At 42.0% G+C, this 15,044-nt stretch overlaps 32 non-coding genes across 32 annotated transcripts; all 32 read left to right on the plus strand.

The window, feature by feature from the left end:
- The first annotated feature begins 334 nt into the window (after positions 1-334).
- Trnal-uag (transfer RNA leucine (anticodon UAG)) lies at positions 335-416 on the plus strand. The gene has a single exon. It is a non-coding gene; the product is annotated as a tRNA-Leu (tRNA).
- A 357-nt stretch (positions 417-773) lies between these two features.
- Trnal-uag (transfer RNA leucine (anticodon UAG)) lies at positions 774-855 on the plus strand. The gene has a single exon. It is a non-coding gene; the product is annotated as a tRNA-Leu (tRNA).
- A 355-nt stretch (positions 856-1,210) lies between these two features.
- On the plus strand, positions 1,211-1,292 carry Trnal-uag (transfer RNA leucine (anticodon UAG)). The gene has a single exon. It is a non-coding gene; the product is annotated as a tRNA-Leu (tRNA).
- A 357-nt stretch (positions 1,293-1,649) lies between these two features.
- Positions 1,650-1,731, plus strand: Trnal-uag (transfer RNA leucine (anticodon UAG)). Its single transcript has one exon. It is a non-coding gene; the product is annotated as a tRNA-Leu (tRNA).
- A 357-nt stretch (positions 1,732-2,088) lies between these two features.
- On the plus strand, positions 2,089-2,170 carry Trnal-uag (transfer RNA leucine (anticodon UAG)). Its single transcript has one exon. It is a non-coding gene; the product is annotated as a tRNA-Leu (tRNA).
- A 355-nt stretch (positions 2,171-2,525) lies between these two features.
- Positions 2,526-2,607, plus strand: Trnal-uag (transfer RNA leucine (anticodon UAG)). The gene has a single exon. It is a non-coding gene; the product is annotated as a tRNA-Leu (tRNA).
- Positions 2,608-2,964: 357 nt separating this feature from the next.
- Positions 2,965-3,046, plus strand: Trnal-uag (transfer RNA leucine (anticodon UAG)). Its single transcript has one exon. It is a non-coding gene; the product is annotated as a tRNA-Leu (tRNA).
- A 357-nt stretch (positions 3,047-3,403) lies between these two features.
- On the plus strand, positions 3,404-3,485 carry Trnal-uag (transfer RNA leucine (anticodon UAG)). Its single transcript has one exon. It is a non-coding gene; the product is annotated as a tRNA-Leu (tRNA).
- Positions 3,486-3,842: 357 nt separating this feature from the next.
- On the plus strand, positions 3,843-3,924 carry Trnal-uag (transfer RNA leucine (anticodon UAG)). The gene has a single exon. It is a non-coding gene; the product is annotated as a tRNA-Leu (tRNA).
- A 355-nt stretch (positions 3,925-4,279) lies between these two features.
- Positions 4,280-4,361, plus strand: Trnal-uag (transfer RNA leucine (anticodon UAG)). The gene has a single exon. It is a non-coding gene; the product is annotated as a tRNA-Leu (tRNA).
- Positions 4,362-4,718: 357 nt separating this feature from the next.
- Trnal-uag (transfer RNA leucine (anticodon UAG)) lies at positions 4,719-4,800 on the plus strand. Its single transcript has one exon. It is a non-coding gene; the product is annotated as a tRNA-Leu (tRNA).
- A 357-nt stretch (positions 4,801-5,157) lies between these two features.
- On the plus strand, positions 5,158-5,239 carry Trnal-uag (transfer RNA leucine (anticodon UAG)). The gene has a single exon. It is a non-coding gene; the product is annotated as a tRNA-Leu (tRNA).
- Positions 5,240-5,596: 357 nt separating this feature from the next.
- Positions 5,597-5,678, plus strand: Trnal-uag (transfer RNA leucine (anticodon UAG)). The gene has a single exon. It is a non-coding gene; the product is annotated as a tRNA-Leu (tRNA).
- A 796-nt stretch (positions 5,679-6,474) lies between these two features.
- Positions 6,475-6,556, plus strand: Trnal-uag (transfer RNA leucine (anticodon UAG)). The gene has a single exon. It is a non-coding gene; the product is annotated as a tRNA-Leu (tRNA).
- Positions 6,557-6,913: 357 nt separating this feature from the next.
- Positions 6,914-6,995, plus strand: Trnal-uag (transfer RNA leucine (anticodon UAG)). Its single transcript has one exon. It is a non-coding gene; the product is annotated as a tRNA-Leu (tRNA).
- Positions 6,996-7,352: 357 nt separating this feature from the next.
- Trnal-uag (transfer RNA leucine (anticodon UAG)) lies at positions 7,353-7,434 on the plus strand. Its single transcript has one exon. It is a non-coding gene; the product is annotated as a tRNA-Leu (tRNA).
- A 357-nt stretch (positions 7,435-7,791) lies between these two features.
- On the plus strand, positions 7,792-7,873 carry Trnal-uag (transfer RNA leucine (anticodon UAG)). Its single transcript has one exon. It is a non-coding gene; the product is annotated as a tRNA-Leu (tRNA).
- A 357-nt stretch (positions 7,874-8,230) lies between these two features.
- Positions 8,231-8,312, plus strand: Trnal-uag (transfer RNA leucine (anticodon UAG)). Its single transcript has one exon. It is a non-coding gene; the product is annotated as a tRNA-Leu (tRNA).
- Positions 8,313-8,669: 357 nt separating this feature from the next.
- Positions 8,670-8,751, plus strand: Trnal-uag (transfer RNA leucine (anticodon UAG)). Its single transcript has one exon. It is a non-coding gene; the product is annotated as a tRNA-Leu (tRNA).
- A 357-nt stretch (positions 8,752-9,108) lies between these two features.
- Trnal-uag (transfer RNA leucine (anticodon UAG)) lies at positions 9,109-9,190 on the plus strand. The gene has a single exon. It is a non-coding gene; the product is annotated as a tRNA-Leu (tRNA).
- Positions 9,191-9,547: 357 nt separating this feature from the next.
- Positions 9,548-9,629, plus strand: Trnal-uag (transfer RNA leucine (anticodon UAG)). The gene has a single exon. It is a non-coding gene; the product is annotated as a tRNA-Leu (tRNA).
- A 357-nt stretch (positions 9,630-9,986) lies between these two features.
- On the plus strand, positions 9,987-10,068 carry Trnal-uag (transfer RNA leucine (anticodon UAG)). The gene has a single exon. It is a non-coding gene; the product is annotated as a tRNA-Leu (tRNA).
- Positions 10,069-10,425: 357 nt separating this feature from the next.
- On the plus strand, positions 10,426-10,507 carry Trnal-uag (transfer RNA leucine (anticodon UAG)). Its single transcript has one exon. It is a non-coding gene; the product is annotated as a tRNA-Leu (tRNA).
- A 357-nt stretch (positions 10,508-10,864) lies between these two features.
- Trnal-uag (transfer RNA leucine (anticodon UAG)) lies at positions 10,865-10,946 on the plus strand. The gene has a single exon. It is a non-coding gene; the product is annotated as a tRNA-Leu (tRNA).
- A 357-nt stretch (positions 10,947-11,303) lies between these two features.
- Positions 11,304-11,385, plus strand: Trnal-uag (transfer RNA leucine (anticodon UAG)). The gene has a single exon. It is a non-coding gene; the product is annotated as a tRNA-Leu (tRNA).
- A 357-nt stretch (positions 11,386-11,742) lies between these two features.
- Trnal-uag (transfer RNA leucine (anticodon UAG)) lies at positions 11,743-11,824 on the plus strand. The gene has a single exon. It is a non-coding gene; the product is annotated as a tRNA-Leu (tRNA).
- A 794-nt stretch (positions 11,825-12,618) lies between these two features.
- Trnal-uag (transfer RNA leucine (anticodon UAG)) lies at positions 12,619-12,700 on the plus strand. The gene has a single exon. It is a non-coding gene; the product is annotated as a tRNA-Leu (tRNA).
- A 357-nt stretch (positions 12,701-13,057) lies between these two features.
- Positions 13,058-13,139, plus strand: Trnal-uag (transfer RNA leucine (anticodon UAG)). The gene has a single exon. It is a non-coding gene; the product is annotated as a tRNA-Leu (tRNA).
- Positions 13,140-13,496: 357 nt separating this feature from the next.
- Positions 13,497-13,578, plus strand: Trnal-uag (transfer RNA leucine (anticodon UAG)). The gene has a single exon. It is a non-coding gene; the product is annotated as a tRNA-Leu (tRNA).
- Positions 13,579-13,935: 357 nt separating this feature from the next.
- Trnal-uag (transfer RNA leucine (anticodon UAG)) lies at positions 13,936-14,017 on the plus strand. The gene has a single exon. It is a non-coding gene; the product is annotated as a tRNA-Leu (tRNA).
- A 357-nt stretch (positions 14,018-14,374) lies between these two features.
- On the plus strand, positions 14,375-14,456 carry Trnal-uag (transfer RNA leucine (anticodon UAG)). The gene has a single exon. It is a non-coding gene; the product is annotated as a tRNA-Leu (tRNA).
- Positions 14,457-14,813: 357 nt separating this feature from the next.
- On the plus strand, positions 14,814-14,895 carry Trnal-uag (transfer RNA leucine (anticodon UAG)). Its single transcript has one exon. It is a non-coding gene; the product is annotated as a tRNA-Leu (tRNA).
- The last annotated feature ends 149 nt before the right edge of the window (positions 14,896-15,044 follow it).

Consider the following 15,044-nt stretch of genomic DNA (forward strand, 5'->3'; position numbering starts at 1 on the left):
TACTTTGGAAAACAACATGTCTATGATGTATGTGCATATGAAACTCACTTTTGTGATAAAGGGAAGCAGGTACTTCAAGTTTGAAGCAGGACTCATGCTTCTTTCCAAAGATAGGAATCCTCTTCTCAGTATGGTATGTGCAGTCGTTTCCACTAATGAGAAAGTGTGAACAAGACACTCCAACCAAAGGGCTACATCAACCTAAATAGTTGTACATGAACTGAATGGAAGTCTCATGTGGTATGGAAGAAGAAACCACATACAGTCTTAAAGACGTCATTTTAGGAGTAGTGTGATTATTAGGACACTTGTTTCATAACAGCCTTTGTGTATGGGTAGCGTGGCCGAATGGTCTAAGGCGCTGGTTTTAGGCACCAGTCTCTTCGGAGGCGTGGGTTCGAATCCCACCGCTGCCATATCATTTTCTTTTGTACTTAAATACTTTGGAAAACAACATGTCTATGATGTCTGTGCATATGAAACTCACTTTTGTGATAAAGGGAAGCAGGTACTTCAAGTTTGAAGCAGGACTCATGCTTCTTTCCAAAGATAGGAATCCTCTTCTCAGTATGGTATGTGCAGTCGTTTCCACTAATGAGAAAGTGTGAACAAGACACTCCAACCAAAGGGCTACATCAACCTAAATAGTTGTACATGAACTGAATGGAAGTCTCATGTGGTATGGAAGAAGAAACCACATACACTCTTAAAGACGTCATTTTAGGAGTAGTGTGATTATTAGGACACTTGTTTCATAACAGCCTTTGTGTATGGGTAGCGTGGCCGAGTGGTCTAAGGCGCTGGTTTTAGGCACCAGTCTCTTCGGAGGCGTGGGTTCGAATCCCACCGCTGCCATATCATTTCCTTTTGTACTTAAATACTTTGGAAAACAACATGTCTATGATGTATGTGCATATGAAACTCACTTTTGTGATAAAGGGAAGCAGGTACTTGAAGTTTGAAGCAGGACTCATGCTGCTTTCCAAAGATAGGAATCCTCTTCTCAGTATGGTATGTGCAGTCGTTTCCACTAAAGAGAAAGTGTGAACAAGACACTCCAACCAAAGGGCTACATCCACCTAAATAGTTGTACATGAACTGAATGGCAGTCTCATGTGGTATGGAAGAAGAAACCACATACTCTTAAAGACGTCATTTTAGGAGTAGTGTGATTATTAGGACACTTGTTTCATAACAGCCTTTGTGTATGGGTAGCGTGGCCGAATGGTCTAAGGCGCTGGTTTTAGGCACCAGTCTCTTCGGAGGCGTGGGTTCGAATCCCACCGCTGCCATATCATTTCCTTTTGTACTTAAATACTTTGGAAAACAACATGTCTATGATGTATGTGCATATGAAACTCACTTTTGTGATAAAGGGAAGCAGGTACTTCAAGTTTGAAGCAGGACTCATGCTTCTTTCCAAAGATAGGAATCCTCTTCTCAGTATGGTATGTGCAGTCGTTTCCACTAATGAGAAAGTGTGAACAAGACACTCCAACCAAAGGGCTACATCCACCTAAATAGTTGTACATGAACTGAATGGAAGTCTCATGTGGTATGGAAGAAGAAACCACATACAGTCTTAAAGACGTCATTTTAGGAGTAGTGTGATTATTAGGACACTTGTTTCATAACAGCCTTTGTGTATGGGTAGCGTGGCCGAATGGTCTAAGGCGCTGGTTTTAGGCACCAGTCTCTTCGGAGGCGTGGGTTCGAATCCCACCGCTGCCATATCATTTTCTTTTGTACTTAAATACTTTGGAAAACAACATGTCTATGATGTCTGTGCATATGAAACTCACTTTTGTGATAAAGGGAAGCAGGTACTTCAAGTTTGAAGCAGGACTCATGCTTCTTTCCAAAGATAGGAATCCTCTTCTCAGTATGGTATGTGCAGTCGTTTCCACTAATGAGAAAGTGTGAACAAGACACTCCAACCAAAGGGCTACATCAACCTAAATAGTTGTACATGAACTGAATGGAAGTCTCATGTGGTATGGAAGAAGAAACCACATACACTCTTAAAGACGTCATTTTAGGAGTAGTGTGATTATTAGGACACTTGTTTCATAACAGCCTTTGTGTATGGGTAGCGTGGCCGAGTGGTCTAAGGCGCTGGTTTTAGGCACCAGTCTCTTCGGAGGCGTGGGTTCGAATCCCACCGCTGCCATATCATTTCCTTTTGTACTTAAATACTTTGGAAAACAACATGTCTATGATGTATGTGCATATGAAACTCACTTTTGTGATAAAGGGAAGCAGGTACTTCAAGTTTGAAGCAGGACTCATGCTGCTTTCCAAAGATAGGAATCCTCTTCTCAGTATGGTATGTGCAGTCGTTTCCACTAAAGAGAAAGTGTGAACAAGACACTCCAACCAAAGGGCTACATCCACCTAAATAGTTGTACATGAACTGAATGGCAGTCTCATGTGGTATGGAAGAAGAAACCACATACTCTTAAAGACGTCATTTTAGGAGTAGTGTGATTATTAGGACACTTGTTTCATAACAGCCTTTGTGTATGGGTAGCGTGGCCGAGTGGTCTAAGGCGCTGGTTTTAGGCACCAGTCTCTTCGGAGGCGTGGGTTCGAATCCCACTGCTGCCATATCATTTTCTTTTGTACTTAAATACTTTGGAAAACAACATGTCTATGATGTCTGTGCATATGAAACTCACTTTTGTGATAAAGGGAAGCAGGTACTTGAAGTTTGAAGAAGGACTCATGCTGCTTTCCAAAGATAGGAATCCTCTTCTCAGTATGGTATGTGCAGTCGTTTCCACTAATGAGAAAGTGTGAACAAGACACTCCAACCAAAGGGCTACATCCACCTAAATAGTTGTACATGAACTGAATGGAAGTCTCATGTGGTATGGAAGAAGAAACCACATACACTCTTAAAGACGTCATTTTAGGAGTAGTGTGATTATTAGGACACTTGTTTCATAACAGCCTTTGTGTATGGGTAGCGTGGCCGAATGGTCTAAGGCGCTGGTTTTAGGCACCAGTCTCTTCGGAGGCGTGGGTTCGAATCCCACCGCTGCCATATCATTTCCTTTTGTACTTAAATACTTTGGAAAACAACATGTCTATGATGTATGTGCATATGAAACTCACTTTTGTGATAAAGGGAAGCAGGTACTTCAAGTTTGAAGCAGGACTCATGCTTCTTTCCAAAGATAGGAATCCTCTTCTCAGTATGGTATGTGCAGTCGTTTCCACTAATGAGAAAGTGTGAACAAGACACTCCAACCAAAGGGCTACATCCACCTAAATAGTTGTACATGAACTGAATGGAAGTCTCATGTGGTATGGAAGAAGAAACCACATACAGTCTTAAAGACGTCATTTTAGGAGTAGTGTGATTATTAGGACACTTGTTTCATAACAGCCTTTGTGTATGGGTAGCGTGGCCGAATGGTCTAAGGCGCTGGTTTTAGGCACCAGTCTCTTCGGAGGCGTGGGTTCGAATCCCACCGCTGCCATATCATTTTCTTTTGTACTTAAATACTTTGGAAAACAACATGTCTATGATGTCTGTGCATATGAAACTCACTTTTGTGATAAAGGGAAGCAGGTACTTCAAGTTTGAAGCAGGACTCATGCTTCTTTCCAAAGATAGGAATCCTCTTCTCAGTATGGTATGTGCAGTCGTTTCCACTAATGAGAAAGTGTGAACAAGACACTCCAACCAAAGGGCTACATCAACCTAAATAGTTGTACATGAACTGAATGGAAGTCTCATGTGGTATGGAAGAAGAAACCACATACACTCTTAAAGACGTCATTTTAGGAGTAGTGTGATTATTAGGACACTTGTTTCATAACAGCCTTTGTGTATGGGTAGCGTGGCCGAGTGGTCTAAGGCGCTGGTTTTAGGCACCAGTCTCTTCGGAGGCGTGGGTTCGAATCCCACCGCTGCCATATCATTTCCTTTTGTACTTAAATACTTTGGAAAACAACATGTCTATGATGTATGTGCATATGAAACTCACTTTTGTGATAAAGGGAAGCAGGTACTTGAAGTTTGAAGCAGGACTCATGCTGCTTTCCAAAGATAGGAATCCTCTTCTCAGTATGGTATGTGCAGTCGTTTCCACTAAAGAGAAAGTGTGAACAAGACACTCCAACCAAAGGGCTACATCCACCTAAATAGTTGTACATGAACTGAATGGCAGTCTCATGTGGTATGGAAGAAGAAACCACATACTCTTAAAGACGTCATTTTAGGAGTAGTGTGATTATTAGGACACTTGTTTCATAACAGCCTTTGTGTATGGGTAGCGTGGCCGAGTGGTCTAAGGCGCTGGTTTTAGGCACCAGTCTCTTCGGAGGCGTGGGTTCGAATCCCACTGCTGCCATATCATTTTCTTTTGTACTTAAATACTTTGGAAAACAACATGTCTATGATGTCTGTGCATATGAAACTCACTTTTGTGATAAAGGGAAGCAGGTACTTGAAGTTTGAAGCAGGACTCATGCTGCTTTCCAAAGATAGGAATCCTCTTCTCAGTATGGTATGTGCAGTCGTTTCCACTAATGAGAAAGTGCGAACAAGACACTCCAACCAAAGGGCTACATCCACCTAAATAGTTGTACATGAACTGAATGGAAGTCTCATGTGGTATGGAAGAAGAAACCACATACAGTCTTAAAGACGTCATTTTAGGAGTAGTTTGATTATTAGGACACTTGTTTCATAACAGCCTTTGTGTATGGGTAGCGTGGCCGAGTGGTCTAAGGCGCTGGTTTTAGGCACCAGTCTCTTCGGAGGCGTGGGTTCGAATCCCACCGCTGCCATATCATTTCTTTTTGTACTTAAATACTTTGGAAAACAACATGTCTATGATGTATGTGCATATGAAACTCACTTTTGTGATAAAGGGAAGCAGGTACTTGAAGTTTGAAGCAGGACTCATGCTGCTTTCCAAAGATAGGAATCCTCTTCTCAGTATGGTATGTGCAGTCGTTTCCACTAATGAGAAAGTGTGAACAAGACACTCCAACCAAAGGGCTACATCCACCTAAATAGTTGTACATGAACTGAATGGAAGTCTCATGTGGTATGGAAGAAGAAACCACATACACTCTTAAAGACGTCATTTTAGGAGTAGTGTGATTATTAGGACACTTGTTTCATAACAGCCTTTGTGTATGGGTAGCGTGGCCGAGTGGTCTAAGGCGCTGGTTTTAGGCACCAGTCTCTTCGGAGGCGTGGGTTCGAATCCCACCGCTGCCATATCGTTTTCTTTTGTACTTGAATACTTTGGAAAACAACATGTCTATGATGTCTGTGCATATGAAACTCACTTTTGTGATAAAGGGAAGCAGGTACTTGAAGTTTGAAGCAGGACTCATGCTGCTTTCCAAAGATAGGAATCCTCTTCTCAGTATGGTATGTGCAGTCGTTTCCACTAATGAGAAAGTGCGAACAAGACACTCCAACCAAAGGGCTACATCCACCTAAATAGTTGTACATGAACTGAATGGAAGTCTCATGTGGTATGGAAGAAGAAACCACATACAGTCTTAAAGACGTCATTTTAGGAGTAGTTTGATTATTAGGACACTTGTTTCATAACAGCCTTTGTGTATGGGTAGCGTGGCCGAGTGGTCTAAGGCGCTGGTTTTAGGCACCAGTCTCTTCGGAGGCGTGGGTTCGAATCCCACGGCTGCCATATCATTTCCTTTTGTACTTAAATACTTTGGAAAACAACATGTCTATGATGTATGTGCATATGAAACTCACTTTTGTGATAAAGGGAAGCAGGTACTTGAAGTTTGAAGCAGGACTCATGCTTCTTTCCAAAGATAGGAATCCTCTTCTCAGTATGGTATGTGCAGTCGTTTCCACTAATGAGAAAGTGTGAACAAGACACTCCAACCAAAGGGCTACATCCACCTAAATAGTTGTACATGAACTGAATGGAAGTCTCATGTGGTATGGAAGAAGAAACCACATACACTCTTAAAGACGTCATTTTAGGAGTAGTGTGATTATTAGGACACTTGTTTCATAACAGCCTTTGTGTATGGGTAGCGTGGCCGAGTGGTCTAAGGCGCTGGTTTTAGGCACCAGTCTCTTCGGAGGCGTGGGTTCGAATCCCACCGATGCCATATCGTTTTCTTTTGTACTTGAATACTTTGGAAAACAACATGTCTATGATGTATGTGGATATGAAACTCACTTTTGTGATAAAGGGAAGCAGGTACTTGAAGTTTGAAGCAGGACTGATGCTGCTTTCCAAAGATAGTAATCCTGTTGTCAGTATGGTATGTGCAGTCGTTTCCACTAATGAGAAAGTGTGAACAAGACACTCCAACCAAAGGGCTACATCCACCTAAATAGTTGTACATGAACTGAATGGAAGTCTCATGTGGTATGGAAGAAGAAACCACATACACTCTTAAAGACGTCATTTTAGGAGTAGTGTGATTATTAGGACACTTGTTTCATAACAGCCTTTGTGTATGGGTAGCGTGGCCGAATGGTCTAAGGCGCTGGTTTTAGGCACCAGTCTCTTCGGAGGCGTGGGTTCGAATCCCACCGCTGCCATATCATTTTCTTTTGTACTTAAATACTTTGGAAAACAACATGTCTATGATGTATGTGCATATGAAACTCACTTTTGTGATAAAGGGAAGCAGGTACTTGAAGTTTGAAGCAGGACTCATGCTGCTTTCCAAAGATAGGAATCCTCTTCTCAGTATGGTATGTGCAGTCGTTTCCACTAATGAGAAAGTGTGAACAAGACACTCCAACCAAAGGGCTACATCCACCTAAATAGTTGTACATGAACTGAATGGAAGTCTCATGTGGTATGGAAGAAGAAACCACATACACTCTTAAAGACGTCATTTTAGGAGTAGTGTGATTATTAGGACACTTGTTTCATAACAGCCTTTGTGTATGGGTAGCGTGGCCGAATGGTCTAAGGCGCTGGTTTTAGGCACCAGTCTCTTCGGAGGCGTGGGTTCGAATCCCACCGCTGCCATATCATTTTCTTTTGTACTTAAATACTTTGGAAAACAACATGTCTATGATGTATGTGCATATGAAACTCACTTTTGTGATAAAGGGAAGCAGGTACTTGAAGTTTGAAGCAGGACTCATGCTTCTTTCCAAAGATAGGAATCCTCTTCTCAGTATGGTATGTGCAGTCGTTTCCACTAATGAGAAAGTGTGAACAAGACACTCCAACCAAAGGGCTACATCAACCTAAATAGTTGTACATGAACTGAATGGAAGTCTCATGTGGTATGGAAGAAGAAACCACATACACTCTTAAAGACGTCATTTTAGGAGTAGTGTGATTATTAGGACACTTGTTTCATAACAGCCTTTGTGTATGGGTAGCGTGGCCGAGTGGTCTAAGGCGCTGGTTTTAGGCACCAGTCTCTTCGGAGGCGTGGGTTCGAATCCCACGGCTGCCATATCATTTCCTTTTGTACTTAAATACTTTGGAAAACAACATGTCTATGATGTATGTGCATATGAAACTCACTTTTGTGATAAAGGGAAGCAGGTACTTGAAGTTTGAAGCAGGACTCATGCTTCTTTCCAAAGATAGTAATCCTCTTCTCAGTATGGTATGTGCAGTCGTTTCCACTAAAGAGAAAGTGTGAACAAGACACTCCAACCAAAGGGCTACATCCACCTAAATAGTTGTACATGAACTGAATGGAAGTCTCATGTGGTATGGAAGAAGAAACCACATACACTCTTAAAGACGTCATTTTAGGAGTAGTGTGATTATTAGGACACTTGTTTCATAACAGCCTTTGTGTATGGGTAGCGTGGCCGAATGGTCTAAGGCGCTGGTTTTAGGCACCAGTCTCTTCGGAGGCGTGGGTTCGAATCCCACCGCTGCCATATCATTTTCTTTTGTACTTAAATACTTTGGAAAACAACATGTCTATGATGTATGTGCATATGAAACTCACTTTTGTGATAAAGGGAAGCAGGTACTTGAAGTTTGAAGCAGGACTCATGCTTCTTTCCAAAGATAGGAATCCTCTTCTCAGTATGGTATGTGCAGTCGTTTCCACTAATGAGAAAGTGTGAACAAGACACTCCAACCAAAGGGCTACATCCACCTAAATAGTTGTACATGAACTGAATGGAAGTCTCATGTGGTATGGAAGAAGAAACCACATACACTCTTAAAGACGTCATTTTAGGAGTAGTGTGATTATTAGGACACTTGTTTCATAACAGCCTTTGTGTATGGGTAGCGTGGCCGAGTGGTCTAAGGCGCTGGTTTTAGGCACCAGTCTCTTCGGAGGCGTGGGTTCGAATCCCACGGCTGCCATATCATTGCCTTTTGTACTTAAATACTTTGGAAAACAACATGTCTATGATGTATGTGCATATGAAACTCACTTTTGTGATAAAGGGAAGCAGGTACTTCAAGTTTGAAGCAGGACTCATGCTGCTTTCCAAAGATAGGAATCCTCTTCTCAGTATGGTATGTGCAGTCGTTTCCACTAATGAGAAAGTGCGAACAAGACACTCCAACCAAAGGGCTACATCCACCTAAATAGTTGTACATGAACTGAATGGAAGTCTCATGTGGTATGGAAGAAGAAACCACATACAGTCTTAAAGACGTCATTTTAGGAGTAGTTTGATTATTAGGACACTTGTTTCATAACAGCCTTTGTGTATGGGTAGCGTGGCCGAGTGGTCTAAGGCGCTGGTTTTAGGCACCAGTCTCTTCGGAGGCGTGGGTTCGAATCCCACCGCTGCCATATCGTTTTCTTTTGTACTTGAATACTTTGGAAAACAACATGTCTATGATGTCTGTGCATATGAAACTCACTTTTGTGATAAAGGGAAGCAGGTACTTGAAGTTTGAAGCAGGACTCATGCTGCTTTCCAAAGATAGGAATCCTCTTCTCAGTATGGTATGTGCAGTCGTTTCCACTAATGAGAAAGTGCGAACAAGACACTCCAACCAAAGGGCTACATCCACCTAAATAGTTGTACATGAACTGAATGGAAGTCTCATGTGGTATGGAAGAAGAAACCACATACAGTCTTAAAGACGTCATTTTAGGAGTAGTTTGATTATTAGGACACTTGTTTCATAACAGCCTTTGTGTATGGGTAGCGTGGCCGAGTGGTCTAAGGCGCTGGTTTTAGGCACCAGTCTCTTCGGAGGCGTGGGTTCGAATCCCACGGCTGCCATATCATTTCCTTTTGTACTTAAATACTTTGGAAAACAACATGTCTATGATGTATGTGCATATGAAACTCACTTTTGTGATAAAGGGAAGCAGGTACTTGAAGTTTGAAGCAGGACTCATGCTTCTTTCCAAAGATAGGAATCCTCTTCTCAGTATGGTATGTGCAGTCGTTTCCACTAATGAGAAAGTGTGAACAAGACACTCCAACCAAAGGGCTACATCCACCTAAATAGTTGTACATGAACTGAATGGAAGTCTCATGTGGTATGGAAGAAGAAACCACATACACTCTTAAAGACGTCATTTTAGGAGTAGTGTGATTATTAGGACACTTGTTTCATAACAGCCTTTGTGTATGGGTAGCGTGGCCGAGTGGTCTAAGGCGCTGGTTTTAGGCACCAGTCTCTTCGGAGGCGTGGGTTCGAATCCCACCGATGCCATATCGTTTTCTTTTGTACTTGAATACTTTGGAAAACAACATGTCTATGATGTATGTGGATATGAAACTCACTTTTGTGATAAAGGGAAGCAGGTACTTGAAGTTTGAAGCAGGACTGATGCTGCTTTCCAAAGATAGTAATCCTGTTGTCAGTATGGTATGTGCAGTCGTTTCCACTAATGAGAAAGTGTGAACAAGACACTCCAACCAAAGGGCTACATCCACCTAAATAGTTGTACATGAACTGAATGGAAGTCTCATGTGGTATGGAAGAAGAAACCACATACACTCTTAAAGACGTCATTTTAGGAGTAGTGTGATTATTAGGACACTTGTTTCATAACAGCCTTTGTGTATGGGTAGCGTGGCCGAATGGTCTAAGGCGCTGGTTTTAGGCACCAGTCTCTTCGGAGGCGTGGGTTCGAATCCCACCGCTGCCATATCATTTTCTTTTGTACTTAAATACTTTGGAAAACAACATGTCTATGATGTATGTGCATATGAAACTCACTTTTGTGATAAAGGGAAGCAGGTACTTCAAGTTTGAAGCAGGACTCATGCTGCTTTCCAAAGATAGGAATCCTCTTCTCAGTATGGTATGTGCAGTCGTTTCCACTAATGAGAAAGTGTGAACAAGACACTCCAACCAAAGGGCTACATCCACCTAAATAGTTGTACATGAACTGAATGGAAGTCTCATGTGGTATGGAAGAAGAAACCACATACACTCTTAAAGACGTCATTTTAGGAGTAGTGTGATTATTAGGACACTTGTTTCATAACAGCCTTTGTGTATGGGTAGCGTGGCCGAATGGTCTAAGGCGCTGGTTTTAGGCACCAGTCTCTTCGGAGGCGTGGGTTCGAATCCCACCGCTGCCATATCATTTTCTTTTGTACTTAAATACTTTGGAAAACAACATGTCTATGATGTATGTGCATATGAAACTCACTTTTGTGATAAAGGGAAGCAGGTACTTGAAGTTTGAAGCAGGACTCATGCTTCTTTCCAAAGATAGGAATCCTCTTCTCAGTATGGTATGTGCAGTCGTTTCCACTAATGAGAAAGTGTGAACAAGACACTCCAACCAAAGGGCTACATCAACCTAAATAGTTGTACATGAACTGAATGGAAGTCTCATGTGGTATGGAAGAAGAAACCACATACACTCTTAAAGACGTCATTTTAGGAGTAGTGTGATTATTAGGACACTTGTTTCATAACAGCCTTTGTGTATGGGTAGCGTGGCCGAGTGGTCTAAGGCGCTGGTTTTAGGCACCAGTCTCTTCGGAGGCGTGGGTTCGAATCCCACGGCTGCCATATCATTTCCTTTTGTACTTAAATACTTTGGAAAACAACATGTCTATGATGTATGTGCATATGAAACTCACTTTTGTGATAAAGGGAAGCAGGTACTTGAAGTTTGAAGCAGGACTCATGCTTCTTTGCAAAGATAGTAATCCTCTTCTCAGTATGGTATGTGCAGTCGTTTCCACTAAAGAGAAAGTGTGAACAAGACACTCCAACCAAAGGGCTACATCCACCTAAATAGTTGTACATGAACTGAATGGAAGTCTCATGTGGTATGGAAGAAGAAACCACATACACTCTTAAAGACGTCATTTTAGGAGTAGTGTGATTATTAGGACACTTGTTTCATAACAGCCTTTGTGTATGGGTAGCGTGGCCGAATGGTCTAAGGCGCTGGTTTTAGGCACCAGTCTCTTCGGAGGCGTGGGTTCGAATCCCACCGCTGCCATATCATTTTCTTTTGTACTTAAATACTTTGGAAAACAACATGTCTATGATGTATGTGCATATGAAACTCACTTTTGTGATAAAGGGAAGCAGGTACTTGAAGTTTGAAGCAGGACTCATGCTTCTTTCCAAAGATAGGAATCCTCTTCTCAGTATGGTATGTGCAGTCGTTTCCACTAATGAGAAAGTGTGAACAAGACACTCCAACCAAAGGGCTACATCAACCTAAATAGTTGTACATGAACTGAATGGAAGTCTCATGTGGTATGGAAGAAGAAACCACATACACTCTTAAAGACGTCATTTTAGGAGTAGTGTGATTATTAGGACACTTGTTTCATAACAGCCTTTGTGTATGGGTAGCGTGGCCGAGTGGTCTAAGGCGCTGGTTTTAGGCACCAGTCTCTTCGGAGGCGTGGGTTCGAATCCCACGGCTGCCATATCATTGCCTTTTGTACTTAAATACTTTGGAAAACAACATGTCTATGATGTATGTGCATATGAAACTCACTTTTGTGATAAAGGGAAGCAGGTACTTGAAGTTTGAAGCAGGACTCATGCTTCTTTCCAAAGATAGGAATCCTCTTCTCAGTATGGTATGTGCAGTCGTTTCCACTAAAGAGAAAGTGTGAACAAGACACTCCAACCAAAGGGCTACATCCACCTAAATAGTTGTACATGAACTGAATGGAAGTCTCATGTGGTATGGAAGAAGAAACCACATACTCTTAAAGACGTCATTTTAGGAGTAGTGTGATTATTAGGACACTTGTTTCATAACAGCCTTTGTGTATGGGTAGCGTGGGCGAGTGGTCTAAGGCGCTGGTTTTAGGCACCAGTCTCTTCGGAGGCGTGGGTTCGAATCCCACTGCTGCCATATCATTTTCTTTTGTACTTAAATACTTTGGAAAACAACATGTCTATGATGTCTGTGCATATGAAACTCACTTTTGTGATAAAGGGAAGCAGGTACTTGAAGTTTGAAGCAGGACTCATGCTTCTTTCCAAAGATAGGAATCCTCTTCTCAGTATGATATGTGCAGTCGTTTCCACTAATGAGAAAGTGCGAACAAGACACTCCAACCAAAGGGCTACATCCACCTAAATAGTTGTACATGAACTGAATGGAAGTCTCATGTGGTATGGAGGAAGAAACCACATACACTCTTAAAGACGTCATTTTAGGAGTAGTTTGATTATTAGGACACTTGTTTCATAACAGCCTTTGTGTATGGGTAGCGTGGCCGAGTGGTCTAAGGCGCTGGTTTTAGGCACCAGTCTCTTCGGAGGCGTGGGTTCGAATCCCACCGCTGCCATATCATTTCCTTTTGTACTTAAATACTTTGGAAAACAACATGTCTATGATGTATGTGCATATGAAACTCACTTTTGTGATAAAGGGAAGCAGGTACTTGAAGTTTGAAGCAGGACTCATGCTGCTTTCCAAAGATAGGAATCCTGTTCTCAGTATGGTATGTGCAGTCGTTTCCACTAATGAGAAAGTGTGAACAAGACACTCCAACCAAAGGGCTACATCCACCTAAATAGTTGTACATGAACTGAATGGAAGTCTCATGTGGTATGGAAGAAGAAACCACATACACTCTTAAAGACGTCATTTTAGGAGTAGTTTGATTATTAGGACACTTGTTTCATAACAGTTTTTGTGTATGGGTAGCGTGGCCGAGTGGTCTAAGGCGCTGGTTTTAGGCACCAGTCTCTTCGGAGGCGTGGGTTCGAATCCCACCGCTGCCATATCATTTTCTTTTGTACTTAAATACTTTGGAAAACAACATGTCTATGATGTGTGTGCGTATGAAACTCACTTTTGTGATAAAGGGAAGCAGGTACTTCAAGTTTGAAGGAGGACTCATGCTGCTTTCCAAAGATAGGAATCCTCTTCTCAGTATGGTATGTGCAGTCGTTTCCACTAATGAGAAAGTGTGAACAAGACACTCCAACCAAAGGGCTACATCCACCTAAATAGTTGTACATGAACTGAATGGAAGTCTCATGTGGTATGGAAGAAGAAACCACATACACTCTTAAAGACGTCATTTTAGGAGTAGTGTGATTATTAGGACACTTGTTTCATAACAGTTTTTGTGTATGGGTAGCGTGGCCGAGTGGTCTAAGGCGCTGGTTTTAGGCACCAGTCTCTTCGGAGGCGTGGGTTCGAATCCCACCGCTGCCATATCATTTTCTTTTGTACTTAAATACTTTGGAAAACAACATGTCTATGATGTGTGTGCGTATGAAACTCACTTTTGTGATAAAGGGAAGCAGGTACTTCAAGTTTGAAGGAGGACTCATGCTGCTTTCCAAAGATAGGAATCCTCTTCTCAGTATGGTATGTGCAGTCGTTTCCACTAATGAGAAAGTGTGAACAAGACACTCCAACCAAAGGGCTACATCCACCTAAATAGTTGTACATGAACTGAATGGAAGTCTCATGTGGTATGGAAGAAGAAACCACATACACTCTTAAAGACGTCATTTTAGGAGTAGTGTGATTATTAGGACACTTGTTTCATAACAGCCTTTGTGTATGGGTAGCGTGGCCGAGTGGTCTAAGGCGCTGGTTTTAGGCACCAGTCTCTTCGGAGGCGTGGGTTCGAATCCCACCGCTGCCATATCGTTTTCTTTTGTACTTAAATACTTTGGAAAACAACATGTCTATGATGTATGTGCATATGAAACTCACTTTTGTGATAAAGGGAAGCAGGTACTTCAAGTTTGAAGCAGGACTCATGCTGCTTTCCAAAGATAGGAATCCTCTTCTCAGTATGGTATGTGCAGTCGTTTCCACTAATGAGAAAGTGTGAACAAGACACTCCAACCAAAGGGCTACATCCACCTAAATAGTTGTACATGAACTGAATGGAAGTCTCATGTGGTATGGAAGAAGAAACCACATACAGTCTTAAAGACGTCATTTTAGGAGTAGTGTGATTATTAGGACACTTGTTTCATAACAGTTTTTGTGTATGGGTAGCGTGGCCGAGTGGTCTAAGGCGCTGGTTTTAGGCACCAGTCTCTTCGGAGGCGTGGGTTCGAATCCCACCGCTGCCATATCATTTTCTTTTGTACTTAAATACTTTGGAAAACAACATGTCTATGATGTGTGTGCGTATGAAACTCACTTTTGTGATAAAGGGAAGCAGGTACTTCAAGTTTGAAGCACGACTCATGCTTCTTTCCAGAGATAGGAATCCTCTTCTCAGTATGGTATGTGCAGTCGTTTCCACTAATGAGAAAGTGTGAACAAGACACTCCAACCAAAGGGCTACATCCACCTAAATAGTTGTACATGAACTGAATGGAAGTCTCATGTGGTATGGAAGAAGAAACCACATACACTCTTAAAGACGTCATTTTAGGAGTAGTGTGATTATTAGGACACTTGTTTCATAACAGCCTTTGTGTATGGGTAGCGTGGCCGAGTGGTCTAAGGCGCTGGTTTTAGGCACCAGTCTCTTCGGAGGCGTGGGTTCGAATCCCACCGCTGCCATATCGTTTTCTTTTGTACTTAAATACTTTGGAAAACAACATGTCTATGATGTATGTGCATATGAAACTCACTTTTGTGATAAAGGGAAGCAGGTACTTGAAGTTTGAAGCAGGACTCATGCTGCTTTCCAAAGATAGGAATCCTCTTCT

Source organism: Haliotis asinina, chromosome 1 (genome assembly GCF_037392515.1).
Source record: "Haliotis asinina isolate JCU_RB_2024 chromosome 1, JCU_Hal_asi_v2, whole genome shotgun sequence".
Taxonomy (NCBI): Eukaryota; Metazoa; Mollusca; class Gastropoda; order Lepetellida; family Haliotidae; genus Haliotis; species Haliotis asinina.